This window comes from Triticum urartu, chromosome 2A (genome assembly GCF_056163025.1).
Source record: "Triticum urartu cultivar PI428250 chromosome 2A, HENAU_Tu73, whole genome shotgun sequence".
NCBI lineage: Eukaryota > Viridiplantae > Streptophyta > Magnoliopsida > Poales > Poaceae > Triticum > Triticum urartu.
In genome coordinates, this window is record NC_141874.1 from 151459984 (window position 1) to 151473444 (window position 13461).

The window sequence follows — 13461 nt, forward strand, 5'->3', positions numbered from 1 at the left end:
GGAATCACGGCATCTCACATTGTGTGAGGGCGTGAGGAGAATACGGTGGCCCTAGTGGCTTCTTGGGGAGCATTTTGCCTCCACACCGCTCCAACGGAGACGTACTTCCCCTCAAAGGGAAGGAACTTCGGTAACACATCCTCATCTCCACCGGCTCCACTCTTGGTTGTCTCGTGCCTTTACTTGTGCAAGCTTATTTGTGATATATCTCTTGCTTGCTTGTGTTCCTATCTTTGTTGCATCATATAGGTTGCTCACCTAGTTGCATATCTAGACAACCTACTTTGATGCAAAGTTTAAATTGTTAAAGAAAAGCTAAAAATTGTTAGTTGCCTGTTCACCGCCCCGCCCCCCCTCTAGTCAACCATATCGATCCTTTCAAGAGATGGTCAAGTTTCCTAACCATAGACATGTGTTGTCATTTGATGAACGAGATCACATCATTAGGAGAATGATGTGATGGACAAGACCCATCCGTTAGCTTAGCATAATGATCGTTAAGTTTTATTGCTATTGCTTTCTTCTTGACTTATACATATTCCTTTGACTATGAGATTATGCAACTCCCGAATACCGGAGAACAACTTGTGTGCTATCAAACGTCACAATGTAACTGGGTGATTATAAAGATGCTCTACAGGTGTCTCTGAAGGTGTTTGTTGGGTTGGCATAGATCGAGATTAGGATTTGTCACTCCGAGCATCGGAGAGGTATCTCTGGGCCCTCTCGGTAATGCACATCATAATAAGCCTTGCAAGCAATGTGACTAATGAGTTAGTTACGGGGTGATACATTACGGAACGAGTAAAGAGACTTGTCGGTAACGAGATTGAACTAGGTATGGAGATACCGACGATCGAATCTCGGGCAAGTAACATACCGATGACAAAGGGAATAATGTATGTTGTCATAACGGTTTGACCGATAAAGATCTTCGTAGAATATGTGGGAACCAATATGAGCATCTGCTACCTCTTGAGCACTGCGTTGGTTTTCCCCGAAGAGGAAGGGATGATGCAGCAAAGTAGCGTAAGTATTCCCCTCGGTTTTTGAGAACCAAGGTATCAATCCAGTAGGAGGCTACGCGCTAGTCCCTCGTACCTGCACAAAACAAATAAATCCTCGCAACCAACGCAAATAGGGGTTGTCAATCCCTATAAGGCCACTTACGAGAGTGAGATCTAATAGATATGATAAAGATAATATTTTTGGTATTTTTGTGATAAAGATGCAAATTAAAATAAAGGCAAAGGAAATAGCAAAGGAAATAACTAAGTAATAGAAGATCAATATGATAAAGATAGACCCGGGGGCCATAGGTTTCACTAGTGGCTTCTCTCGAGAGCATAAGTATTCTACGGTGGGTGAACAAATTACTGTTGAGCAATTGACAGAATTGAGCATAATTATGAGAATATCTAGGCATGATCATGTATATAGTTATCACGTCCGAGACAAGTAGACCGACTCCTGCCTGCATCTACTACTATTACTCCACTCATCGACCGCTATCCAGCATGCATCTAGAGTATTAAGTTAAAAACAGAGTAACGCCTTAAGCAAGATGACATGATGTAGAGGAATAGACTCATGCAATATGAAGAAAACCCCATCTTGTTATCCTCGATGGCAACAATACATTATGTGCCTTGTTGCCCTTATTGTCACCGGGAAAGGACACCGCAAGATTGAACCCAAAGCTAAGCGCTTCTCCCATTGCAAGAAAGATCAATCTAGTAGGCCAAACTGTGGCACCCCGGCTTAGAGAAAACCGGAACGCCCCGTATTCTAGCCCAGAGATCGAGGAGAAGTCTTCTGGAATACGGCACTGCTTAGTATAGAACAAACCAGCTTTCTATTATTACACGAATATGATTACAAGGTCTCCAATATTACAATGAATTACATCGGAACGGCGACACTACGCCATCCTTAGTTGCTCTATGCAAGCAGCAGAACAACTCGAAGCAGCGGAATAACTCTAGCAGCGGAAAAACTATTGGCAGCGGAACAACGACGACGGTGGTAAACTCCACTCCGCATGGACTCTGGCTGGAACGCTTATCCTAGCTCGCGAACACAGGAACAACACCAAACAAGCAAGCAATCCAGGCACGACCTGCAAGCTGGCATGACACGCCAGGTCAGTACATTGAATGTACTTGCAAACTCACAATTAACCAAAAGCATTCAAGACAAACAACAGCATGGCAATTACAGGTTAAACAGGAATTAACATGAGATCCTCATAACAACATGACATCCAAAGTAATACTCCCAAAATAATACCAGCTACCATCATGAAAATAATCACAATAGCCACGAAGAATCCAAAGGCAACATGAACATGATACAACTAGAACAATATAAGCATGGCATGAACATATGAATTTGACGATACTAGCATGCAACATGATGACACTACATGCACCAATTATTCTGCTCGGGTTATCTCGCAACCATCACATGCTTACCAACCTCGGACATCACACGATCATCTCAGGATCAAATCAAGCTTGGTATAAACAATACCGTAGTAATCATTAAATGACCACAAGGAGCTTGATCTTTACCCATGATTCTCGCACAACATCATGAATATCCAACAACTCGGTATCCTTGATACCACGGTGATCATTCCGGCGATCACAACCATGACCAACACTTGGTCTTAAACGGTGATCATTCCAGCGATCACAACCATGACCAACACTTGGTCTCAAACGGTGATCATTCCGGTGATCACAACCAACTTATCTCCTCATCGAACCGGGGTTGTCATTAATCAAGTTATTATTAATACTGTTGACTCACGGTGGGACCGACACGAATTGGGCCCTTATCCGTGGGTGCGGCTATCGATAGATTTAATATACACTCTGCAGAGGTAGCACACTGTACCCACACCACAGAACCCATGGCCTCGCACTCCCATTCAGGTGGACCAACGGTGTTCCGACAAAACCGATCTACTGTCGTGACACTCTCCCGGCCACTCTGACCCACTCCCAACTGGGCTAGTCCTGGGTGGCCCCATGTCTACCAAAGACACCCCGACCACCGTCGTGGTCAAAACTCCCTCACGGTGACCGGATCCATAAAAATAAAAACAACGGGCACACAAGGTTATGTCCGCCTACCTGATCAGGGTAAGCACGCCCATAACCTTCCCTCGTGGGAGGCACCAGCAAGATGCACGACAATAGACCCAGTTAGGACCTTACCCATACGGTAAGCGTGGTTGCACTGGTCAGTTTCGATCTGGCGGCACCATGACTCAGCCAACAGTTGTTCAAGTTCAATTAAATCCGGTTAAACTTGAATGCAATATGCTGAGCCATGATAAAATAACATGATGCAATGACAATGCATGAGCATAATATCAACATAAGCACGGGATGCAACATAACTGTCCATCATATCAACTATGAAATAATCTCCAATTGAACATGGCATAATGATGAGCATAAATATTACAAGTGCAACACTACTCATAGTATAACATAACATGACCACTAGCATCAACCATAAATAACATGCAAGAACTTATCAATAATATTACCGAGTAACACTTAACCAACTAACAACAACGGAACAATGCCTATTAACAGTACTCGGTAACCGACGTTAGTCATGCACCGAAGAGCATGACCAACCCAACATGTACTACTATCAAGCATGGCAATATGAAAGTAATACTAGCAACTAGCAGGGCATGATAACCAGGTGCATAACAACATAACAAACAAGTAAGCACAATCCCAGAAGCATTTCCGACACAACGATAACCATATTTTAAACAAGCAATCATTTAATAAATATTCAAGTTTAAAACCATGGCTACTGCATGCCTATCATGCAAGTGGGTATTGTGGCTTGCCTGGGGATGAAGAAGGCACCGGAAAGAAGTGCGGTGAAGCCGCGGAAAGATTTGCCGGAAACAGTTCTCTCTCGGAGGGGCTGTTTACGTGCAAGGGCAAAAAGGTCATTTTCACAGTGTCAAACCATAGTGAAAATGAAACCAACAGAACGGGTTCGACGAGACGAAGAAATGGGCTTTGGAATCACCTCATTTGGAGTTGGGAGTAAAAAGATATGATAGTTTCTCTGCCACGGACCTATCTGTAATAAAATCATCACAAACAGGCCCTCAGCCGGAAAAATAGAAAGCGCCTTCTCAGGAAATATGTTTTCCAGAACAGAAAGCGTATTTCGCCTCGAAGAAGAAACAGAATGCGCTTTCGGTTAGCGAAGGCGTACTCCAGGGAGTACGTCTCCACTTATCCAGCGTGGCAGTGGGGGCCCGTGGCGCTGTGTGGCGGACGAGTGGGGCCCGCTTTATCCTCTCCCTCTCTCTCCTCTTGCCTGGCTCCTTCTCCTTCCTCCCTGACGCGCACACAGAGCAGAGGAAGGGTGAGGCAGCAGCGAGGCCAGTGTCGGCCCGGTCAACTCCGGCCACCCCCGACCGGAGTGAAGGCACCGGCGGGCGCGGGACGGAGCACTGCTCCCGCCTGGAGCAGCTGCAGCGCCGGAAGAGGACCGAGTCCACGGCGACGGGAGGAGGCCGAGACGGGGCGGCGGCCAACTCCGAGGAGACGCGTCCAGAAAGGCTCCGGCGAGAAGCTAACATGATGGGGGGTCGCCGGAGTGTGGGGAAGGCGATGGTGGTGGCTAGAGGAAGAGTAGGGCTCTGGTGGCCGCGAATTTAGGATGAGGAGGCCCGCGGCCATGGCGGCAATGGTGGAGCAGGAGAGCTTCAGAGGCTCGGGCGGATGGATGGGGAGGTTGCTGGGAGTGAGGGGGGCTGGTGGTGAGGTCGAGAGGCCTCGGGGACGGCTTAAATAGCCAGCGGGGGAGGAGGCCAAGCTGGCACCGCCGCGGACGCGTGTCCGGCGCCGCGGACGCGTGTGCACGCGCTCGAGCTCGAAGGTAGACAACGGGGGAGGCACAGGGAAGAGCTTCACGGGGCAGAGGCGACCAAGGGAGCACAGAGAGAAGGATCCGAACGCCATTAATGCCTTGTCGGCACTGTGCGCTCGTGGACGTGCGGCGGCTTGCGTCGGTGAGGAAGCGGACGGAGGGGAGAGGGGTCCATGTGATCGGCGACGACGAGAGGAAGATAATGGACATGCTCACGCGTGCTAAGACGACGAGAGGGGAAGGGGCCCGAGCACAAACGACATTCTGGCCGCGCACACTGCATGCCAAAGTGGTGGTCACCGCGCGCACTGGTGCACACAGTGGCACATGGCCGACCAAACAATGTCTGGGGGCTTGTCCTTCCTGGGGAGGTTGCATCTGATGTGGTAGATTGGTTAAAAGTGACATGGTTAAATGGCAGTTAACCTCTGAAGTTTACTGCAGTAAACTTGATCGTGTACTGCTGCTCAACAGAGACTTGATTGAGGTCAATGGAGTTGTCTGGTAGATTGAGGTAAAGAAGGACTTACATCCTGGTAATTTTGAGAAGAATTGGACCACTAATTAATATAGTTGCTTTACAACTAAGTAATCTGGTCCAGAATGAAGATCATGACGATGCTCTCAAATGGAGGAGCCACTTGAGCTGAACTTTGGAAAGGCAGGCTTATTTGTCCATATGAAGATGCTGCAAAAGGTTTCATACCAATTGGATAAACCAAAATGGTACTTCCTTCACAAACATTTCCACTGACCAGAAACTTGCAAAAATTCTAGAGGACAAATGGCTTGATGAGACATGCCCAAAATGGGTGGAGGTAAGTTATATGGGTAACAGAAGGCCTAGAAAAATTGGCATCCATAATGGAGCAAGATAAAATATACTTGCTCACAATCTGAAATTTTGGACAGAATCAAAGAATTGAAGGTGAGCTCATATGGAGGCATGACATGAGCTCTACTTTGGTGGAGAGTGATTATTTGGTTATATGAAGGGCCATGCAAAATTGCAACTCATTTGGATATCCCTAGCTTGTACTTCCTTCACAACCACTTCCCTTAGACAGGAACTTTGGAAAATCATAATTAAATAATTACTAGGGAAATGAGGTTGCACTTTGGCATGTGGCAATGATATGGACAGGAAAAGGTGTTCAAGGAGTTTGAGGTCAATTGGGAAAAGATAAATGGCACTTGCTTCACATTCTGCCATTTTGGGCAGAATAGGAAATGAATTATTTGAGCATGATGGGGAACATGGCAAATGAAATATTTTGCCATATTTGAGAAAGATGTGACCCAAAAAATTTATGAGAATCACTTGGGAATTTTAGGAGTGATGGAAATAATGGTTGCTTCACAACCTAGGGCAAATTGGGTTATTCCTTTAATAGAAAAGGAATATTCCCAATAAAAAAGAATATTGGGATTTGGGCTAGGACCAAAATGACAGGGTCTAGGGAAGGATTTGGGAATGACAAGCCACTCTGGAAGCAAAGAAGAGGGCATATTCTTCAGTTTCCAGACCACAAAGCCTCGGAAAAAGAAAACTCAAGCAAAAACCTCAGAAAAACAAAAGAAAAAGAAAGGGCCAAAAATCAGGTTGTCACACAAACCAAACTGATAATTCGAAGAGACTTTCAAAGATAACCAATCATACATAAAAGAATTCAGAGAAGATTCAAATATTATTCATAGATAGACTTGATCGTAAACTCACAATTCATCGGTCTCAACAAACACACCGCAAAAAGAAGATTACATCGAATAGATCTCCACAAGAGAGGGGGAGAACATTGTATTGAGATCCAAAAAGAGAGAAGAAGCCATCTAGCTACTAACTATGGACCCATAGGCCTGAGGTAAACTACTCACACTTCATCGGAGGGGCTATGGTGTTGATGTAGAAGCCCTCCGTGATCGATGCCCCCTCCGGCGGAGCTCCGGAACAGGCCCCAAGATGGGATGTCGTGGATACAGAAAGTTACGGTGGTGGAATTAGGGTTTTGGCTCTGTATCTGATCATTTGGGGTACATGGATATATATAGGAGGAAGGAGTACGTCGGTGGAGCAACAGGGGGCCCACGAGGGTGGAGCGCGCGCCTGGGGTAGGCAGGCGCGCCCCCTACCTCGTGGCCTCCTCTCTTGTGCCTTGACGTAGGGTCCAAGTCTCCTGGGTCTTATTCGATGAGAAAATCACATTCCCGAAGGTTTCATTCCGTTTGGACTCCGTTTGATATTCCTTTTCTTCGAAACCTAAAACAGGCAAAAAAAACAGCAATTCTGGGCTGGGCCACCGGTTAATAGGTTAGTCCCAAAAATAATATAAAAGTGGATAATAAAGCCCAATAATGTCCACTAACAGTAGATAATATAGCATGGAGCAATCAAAAATTATAGATATGTTGGAGACGTATCAGCATCCAGGTTTCGCTATTGGTTATTGACCGGAGAGGTGTCTCGGTCATGTCTACATAGTTCTCGAACCCGTAGGGTCCGCACGCTTAACGTTCGATGACGATTTGTATTTATGAATTATGTGGTTTGGTGACCGAAGTTTGTTTGGAGTCCCGGATGAGAACACGGACATGAAGAGTAGTCCCGAAATGGTCGAGAGGTAAAGATTGATATATTGGAAGGTTACATTTGGACACCAGAATGATTTCGGGAAGTTTTGGAGTACTGGGGGTTACCGGACCCCCCCCCCCCCCCCCGGGAAGTTAATGGGCCAACATGGGCCTTAGTGGAGGAGAGAGGGCCGGCCAAAGGAGGTGCCCCCCCTTGCCAATCCGAATTGGACAAGGGGTGGGGGTGGCGCCCCCCTCCCCTTTCCCTCTCCTACTCCTTCTCTCTTTCCACCTTTGCTACTCCGGAAAAGGAAAAAAAGCGGGGAATCCTACTAGGACTTGGGAATCCTAGTAGGACTCCCCACACTTGGCGCGCCCCTAGGGGGCTAGCCTCCTCCTCCCTCCGTTATATACGGGGGCATGGGGCACCCCAAAGCACAACATACAATCTCTTAGCCGTGTGCGGTGCCCCCTCCATAGTTCAACGCCTTGGTCTTATCGTCGTAGTGCTTAGGTGAAGCCCTGTGCCGCAACTTCATCATCATCGTCGCCATGCCGTCATGCTGATGGAACTCTCCCTTGTCCTCAACTGGATCAAGAGCTCGAGGGACATCACCGTGCTGAACGTGTGCTGAACACAGAGGTGCCATATGTTCTATGCTAGGATCGGTTGGATCGTGAAGACGTTCGACTACATAAACCACGTTACTAAAAGCTTCCGCTTTTGGTCTATGAGGGTACGTAGACACACTCTCCCCGTCTCATTGCTATGCATCTCCTAGATAGATCTTGAGTGATCGTAGGAATTTTTTTGAAATACTGCATTCTCCAACAGTAGCATCTGAGCCAGGTCTATGCGTAGATGTTATATGCACGAGTAGAACACAAAGAGTTATGGGCGATAATAGTCATACTTCTTACCACCAATGTCTTACTTTGATTTGGCGGTATTGTTGAATGAAGCGGCCCAGACCGATATTCCATGACCGCGTTCATGAAGACTAGTTCTACCGATGTGCTTCGCACATAGGTGGCTGGCGGGTGACTGTTTCTCCAACTTTAGTTGAATCGAGTTTGACTACGGCCGGTCCTTGTTGATGGTTAAAACAACACACTTGACGGAAAATCATTGTGGTTTTGATGCGTGGGTAAGAATGGTTCTTGCTAGAAGCCCGTAGCAGCCAAGTAAAACTTGCAACAACAAAGTAGAGGACGTCTAACTTGTTTTTGTAGGGCATGTTGTGATGTGATATGGTCAAGACGTGATGAGATATAAATTGTTTTATGAGATGATCATGTTCTGTAAAAGTTATCGGCAACTGGCAGGAGCCTTATGGTTGTCGCTTTATTGTATGAAATGCATCGCCATGTAATTGCTTTACTTTATCACTAAGCGGTAGCGATAGTCATAGAAGCAATAGTTGGCGAGACGACAATGATGCTACGATGGAGATCAAGGTGTCAAGCCGGTAATGATGGAGATCATGACGGTGCATTGGAGATCGAGATCAAAGGCACAAAATGATGGCCATATCATGTCACATATTTTGTTTGCATGTGATGTTTATCTTTTATGCATCTTATTTCTCTTAGTACGGCGGTAGCATTATAAGATGATCCCTCACTAAATTTCAAGGAACAAGTGTTCTCCCTGAGTATGCACCGTTGCTATAGTTCGTCGTGCCGAGACACCACGTGATGATCGGGTGTGATAAGCTCTACGTTCACATACAATGGGTGCAAGCCAGTTTTGCACGTGCAGAATACTCGGGATAAACTTGATGAGACTGGCATATGCAGATATGGACTCAGAACACTAAGACCGAAAGGTCGAACGTGAATCATATAGTAGATATGATCAACATAGTGATGTTCACCATTAAAAACTACTCCATCTCACGTGATGATCGGATATGGTTTAGTTGATATGGATCATGTGATCATTTGGATGACTAGAGGGATGTCTATCTAAGTGGGAGTTCTTAAGTAATATGATTAATTGAACTTTAATTTATCATGAACTTAGTACCTGATAGTATTTGCATGTCTATGTTGTAGATCAATAGCTCGCGTATAGCTTCCCCGTTTTATTTATGATATGTTCCTAGAGAAAAATAAGTTGAAAGAGTATAGTAGCAATGATGCGGACTGGGTCTGTGATCTGAGGATTATCCTCATTGCTACATAGAAGAATTGTGTCCTTGATGCACCTCTAGGTGACAGACATATTGCAGGAGCTGATGCAGACATTATGAACATTTGACAACCTCGATAAGATGATTACTTGATAGTTTAGTGTGCCATACTTTATGGCTTAGTACCGGGACTTCAAGAACGTTTTGAACGTTGATATGTCTCCAACGTATCTATAATTTATCAAGTATGCATGCAGTTATTTTATCATTCTTGGATGTTTTAAAATCATTTTGTAGCAACTTTATATCATTTTTTGGGACTAACCTATTGACCCAGTGCCAAGTGCCGGTTGCTGTTTTTTGCTTGTTTTTTACATCGCAGAAAATCAATATCAAACGGAGTCCAAACACCACGAAACTTTTTGTGGATTTTTTATGGACCAGAAGACTCCCGATGGGCCAAAGCTGCACCTGGGGGTGCCCCAAGGGGGCACAACCCACCAGGGCGCCCCTGGGCCCCCAGGCGCGCCCTGGTGGGTTGTTCTCACCTCGGTGGCCTCCCGTACCCCTTCTTTGCACTATAAATTCCCAGATATTCCGAAACCCTTCGGGGTTAACCTAGATCAGAAGTTCAACCGCCGCAAGGCTCTGTAGCCACCGAAAACAAATCTAGACCCGTTCTGGCACCCTGTCGAAGGGGGGAATCATCTCCGGTGGCCATCTTCATCATCCTGATGGCCACCACGATGACGAGGGAGTAGTCCACCCTCGGGACTGAGGGTTTGTACCAGTAGCTATGTGTTTAATCTCCCCCTCTCATGATCTGTATCATGGGCTTTGTTAATATAGTCGGATCATATGATGTTTCTCCCCTCTATACTCTTGTTGTGATGAATTGAGTCTTTACCCTTTGAAGTTTTGTCTTGTCAGATTGAATGTTCAGATATGAGAACACATGATGTATGTCTTATGGTATGAATACTTGAGGTGACAATGGGATATCATATTGATTCACTTGATGTATGTTATGGCACTCAACTCACGGATTCCCGGGGTGACATTGGGGTAATTTATTCATAGGGATTGATGCACGTTTTTATTATCTTTTCTTCGATAGAAACTTTGGGGTCTCCTTGTAGTTCTTTGTGTGGATTGAGTATTATGAATATGAATTTGCTTTGGTGTTATTTTAGTACAAACTCTAGGATAGATCGAACGGAAAGAATAGCTTTGTGTTATTTTAGTACGAACTCTTGAATAGATCGAACGGAAAGAATAGCTTTGAGGTGGTTTTGTAGTGAAAGTACGGACCCTAGGCCTCATTTTTAAGCATTACAATACCGTTTTTGTGCCCGTTTACTATTTGATACCTTGCTGTTTTTATTAATTCAGATTATAAAAATATATTTCTACCATCTATATTACACTTTTATCACCATCTCTTCGCCGAACTAGTGCACCTATACAATTTGCCATTGTATTGGGTGTGTTGGGGACACAAGAGATTTATTGTATTTGGTTGCAAGGTCATTTGAGAGAGACCATCTTCATCCAACACCTCTCATGGATTGATAAACCTTAAGTCATCCACTTGAGGGAAAATTGCTACTGTCCTACAAAACTCTGCGCTTGGAGGCCCAACACATGTCTACAACAATAAAGTTGCGTAGTAGACATCAAGCTCTTTTCTGGCGCCGTTGCAGGGGAGGTGAGTGCTTGAAGGTATATCTTTAGATCTTGCAATCAAATCTTTTATTTTCTTGTTTTATCTCTAGTTTGGTTTATAAAAGAAAACTACATAACAAAATGGAATTGAGGTTGCATCATATTATAGATCATCTTTATAATACCTTTCTTGAAAATGATGGATCGAAAAATTGTGCTCAATTGTTAGAATGATAAGTCAATAAAATGTTTGGCACAAAATATTTGAATGATGAGCATGATTGCAATGTTGTTAGTATGAATTCTTTGAATATCCATGATGCTAATGATATGCAAAGCCATAAGCTTGGGATGCTATATTTGATGAATATGATATTTTTAGTTCCCCATGTTTTTATGAGAAAATTTATTATGATGATTGCATGCCTCCTATTTATGATGATTATATTTATGAAAGTGGACTTGGAGAGGTCGTGACTTTATTTAGTGATGAATCCACTATTTTGGATGAGGCTTCAATTGACTATGAGAACAAAGTTCCTATCTATGATGATTATGGTGATGAAATGTATGCTATAAAGAATAATAATAACCATGAAACTTTTCATCAAGATTTTAATTTTCAAACCCATGATAGTTATTTTGTTGAGTTTGCTCCCACTACTATTCATGAGAATAAATTTGCTTATGTGGGGAGTAAGAAAATTTCTATGCTTATGCATCATGAAAAGAGTGCTTTATGTGATAGTTATATTGTTGAATTCATTAATGATGCTGCTGAAAATTATTATGAGACAGGAGCATATGCTTCTACATATTGCAATAATATCAAGTTTCCTCTCTATGTGTTGAAAATCTTGAAGTTTTGCTTGTTTTGCCCTCCTATGTTAGTTGATTGTTGTTCCCATAAGTTGTTTTCTCACAAAATCCCTATGCATAGGAAGTGTCTTAGACTTAAATGTGCTTTCCATGTGATTCATGATACTCTGTTTATGTTTCAATTCTTATCTTTTATGTGAGCATCATTGAAATCATCATGCCTAGCTAAAAGGCATTAAACAAAAGCACTTGTTGGGAGACATCCCAACACCTTTACCTATTGTTTTTGTGTGTTCACATGATTAGGAAACTGTAGTAATCATGTTTTATAGCTTTTGTTTCAATGAAGTGCCAAGTAAAACCTTTGGGATGGCTTACGGTGATAGTTGATTTGATCTTGCTGAAAAACAGAAACTTTTGTGCTCAGGAGAACAATTCTAGTTTTTAACAGAAGCGTGATAAAATTCTGATTCTTTTTGCAGAATATTAATAGACAAATTTCTCAGGCTTTCCTAATTTTTCAGAATTTTTGGAGTAGCAGAAGTATGGTCGGAGTACAGATTACTACAGACTGTTCTGTTTTTGACAGATTTTGTTTTCAATGCATAGTTTGCTTGCTTTCTAGTTTTTATGGCTTATATTGCTCAATATAAATTGTGGAAATGATATGATACAGTAGGCATTGTATGAGAACAATTATGAATCTTGTCCTTGGCAGTACCAAAAGTGGAATGGTTTGCTCTTTATCATACTAACCTATCTCACAAAGTTCTGTTAAATTTTGTGTGATTGAAGTTTTCAAGTTTTGGTTGAGATATCGATATGAGGATAATAAGGAGTGACAAGAACCTAAGGTTGGGGATGACCAAGGCACCCCCAAGGAAATATTCAAGGAAGATCCAAGCAACTAAGCTTGGGGATGCCCCGGAAGGCATCCCCTCTTTCGTCTCCAACATTATCGGTAACCTCACTTGGAGCTATGTTTTCATTCATCACATGATATGTGTTTTGCTTGGAGAATCAATTTATCTGGTAGTATTTGGTTGTTGTTATTTATAATAATGTTTTTCATCTTTTATTCCAATAATAGTGGCAATGATAGCCTTTGTCATGCTTATTTTGCAAGTATACATGTTGCTGTTTGAAAACAGAAAGTATACCGTTGTTGCAAAAATTACCTAGAAAATTCAGAATGTGATAAAATGTTGAAATTATTTGCAGAATGATATCTGATAAATTTTATACAGTGTGGCAAATTTTCATAACTTCTGGAGTTACGGAAGTATTGATACTCTTGCATTCTTTACAGACTGTACTGTTTTGGCAGATTGCTGTTATGGTTGCATTGTTTGCA

The 13461-nt window shown here is 43.4% G+C and overlaps 1 long non-coding RNA gene across 1 annotated transcript; it reads right to left on the reverse strand.

Annotated features, from left to right (window-relative positions):
• Window positions 1-1838: 1838 nt before the first annotated feature.
• On the reverse strand, window positions 1839-5101 carry LOC147984340 (uncharacterized). The gene is made up of 2 exons (XR_015615948.1): window positions 3881-5101; window positions 1839-2126 (listed from the first exon to the last, which is right to left on the reverse strand). It is a non-coding gene; the product is annotated as an uncharacterized LOC147984340 (long non-coding RNA).
• Window positions 5102-13461: the final 8360 nt, after the last annotated feature.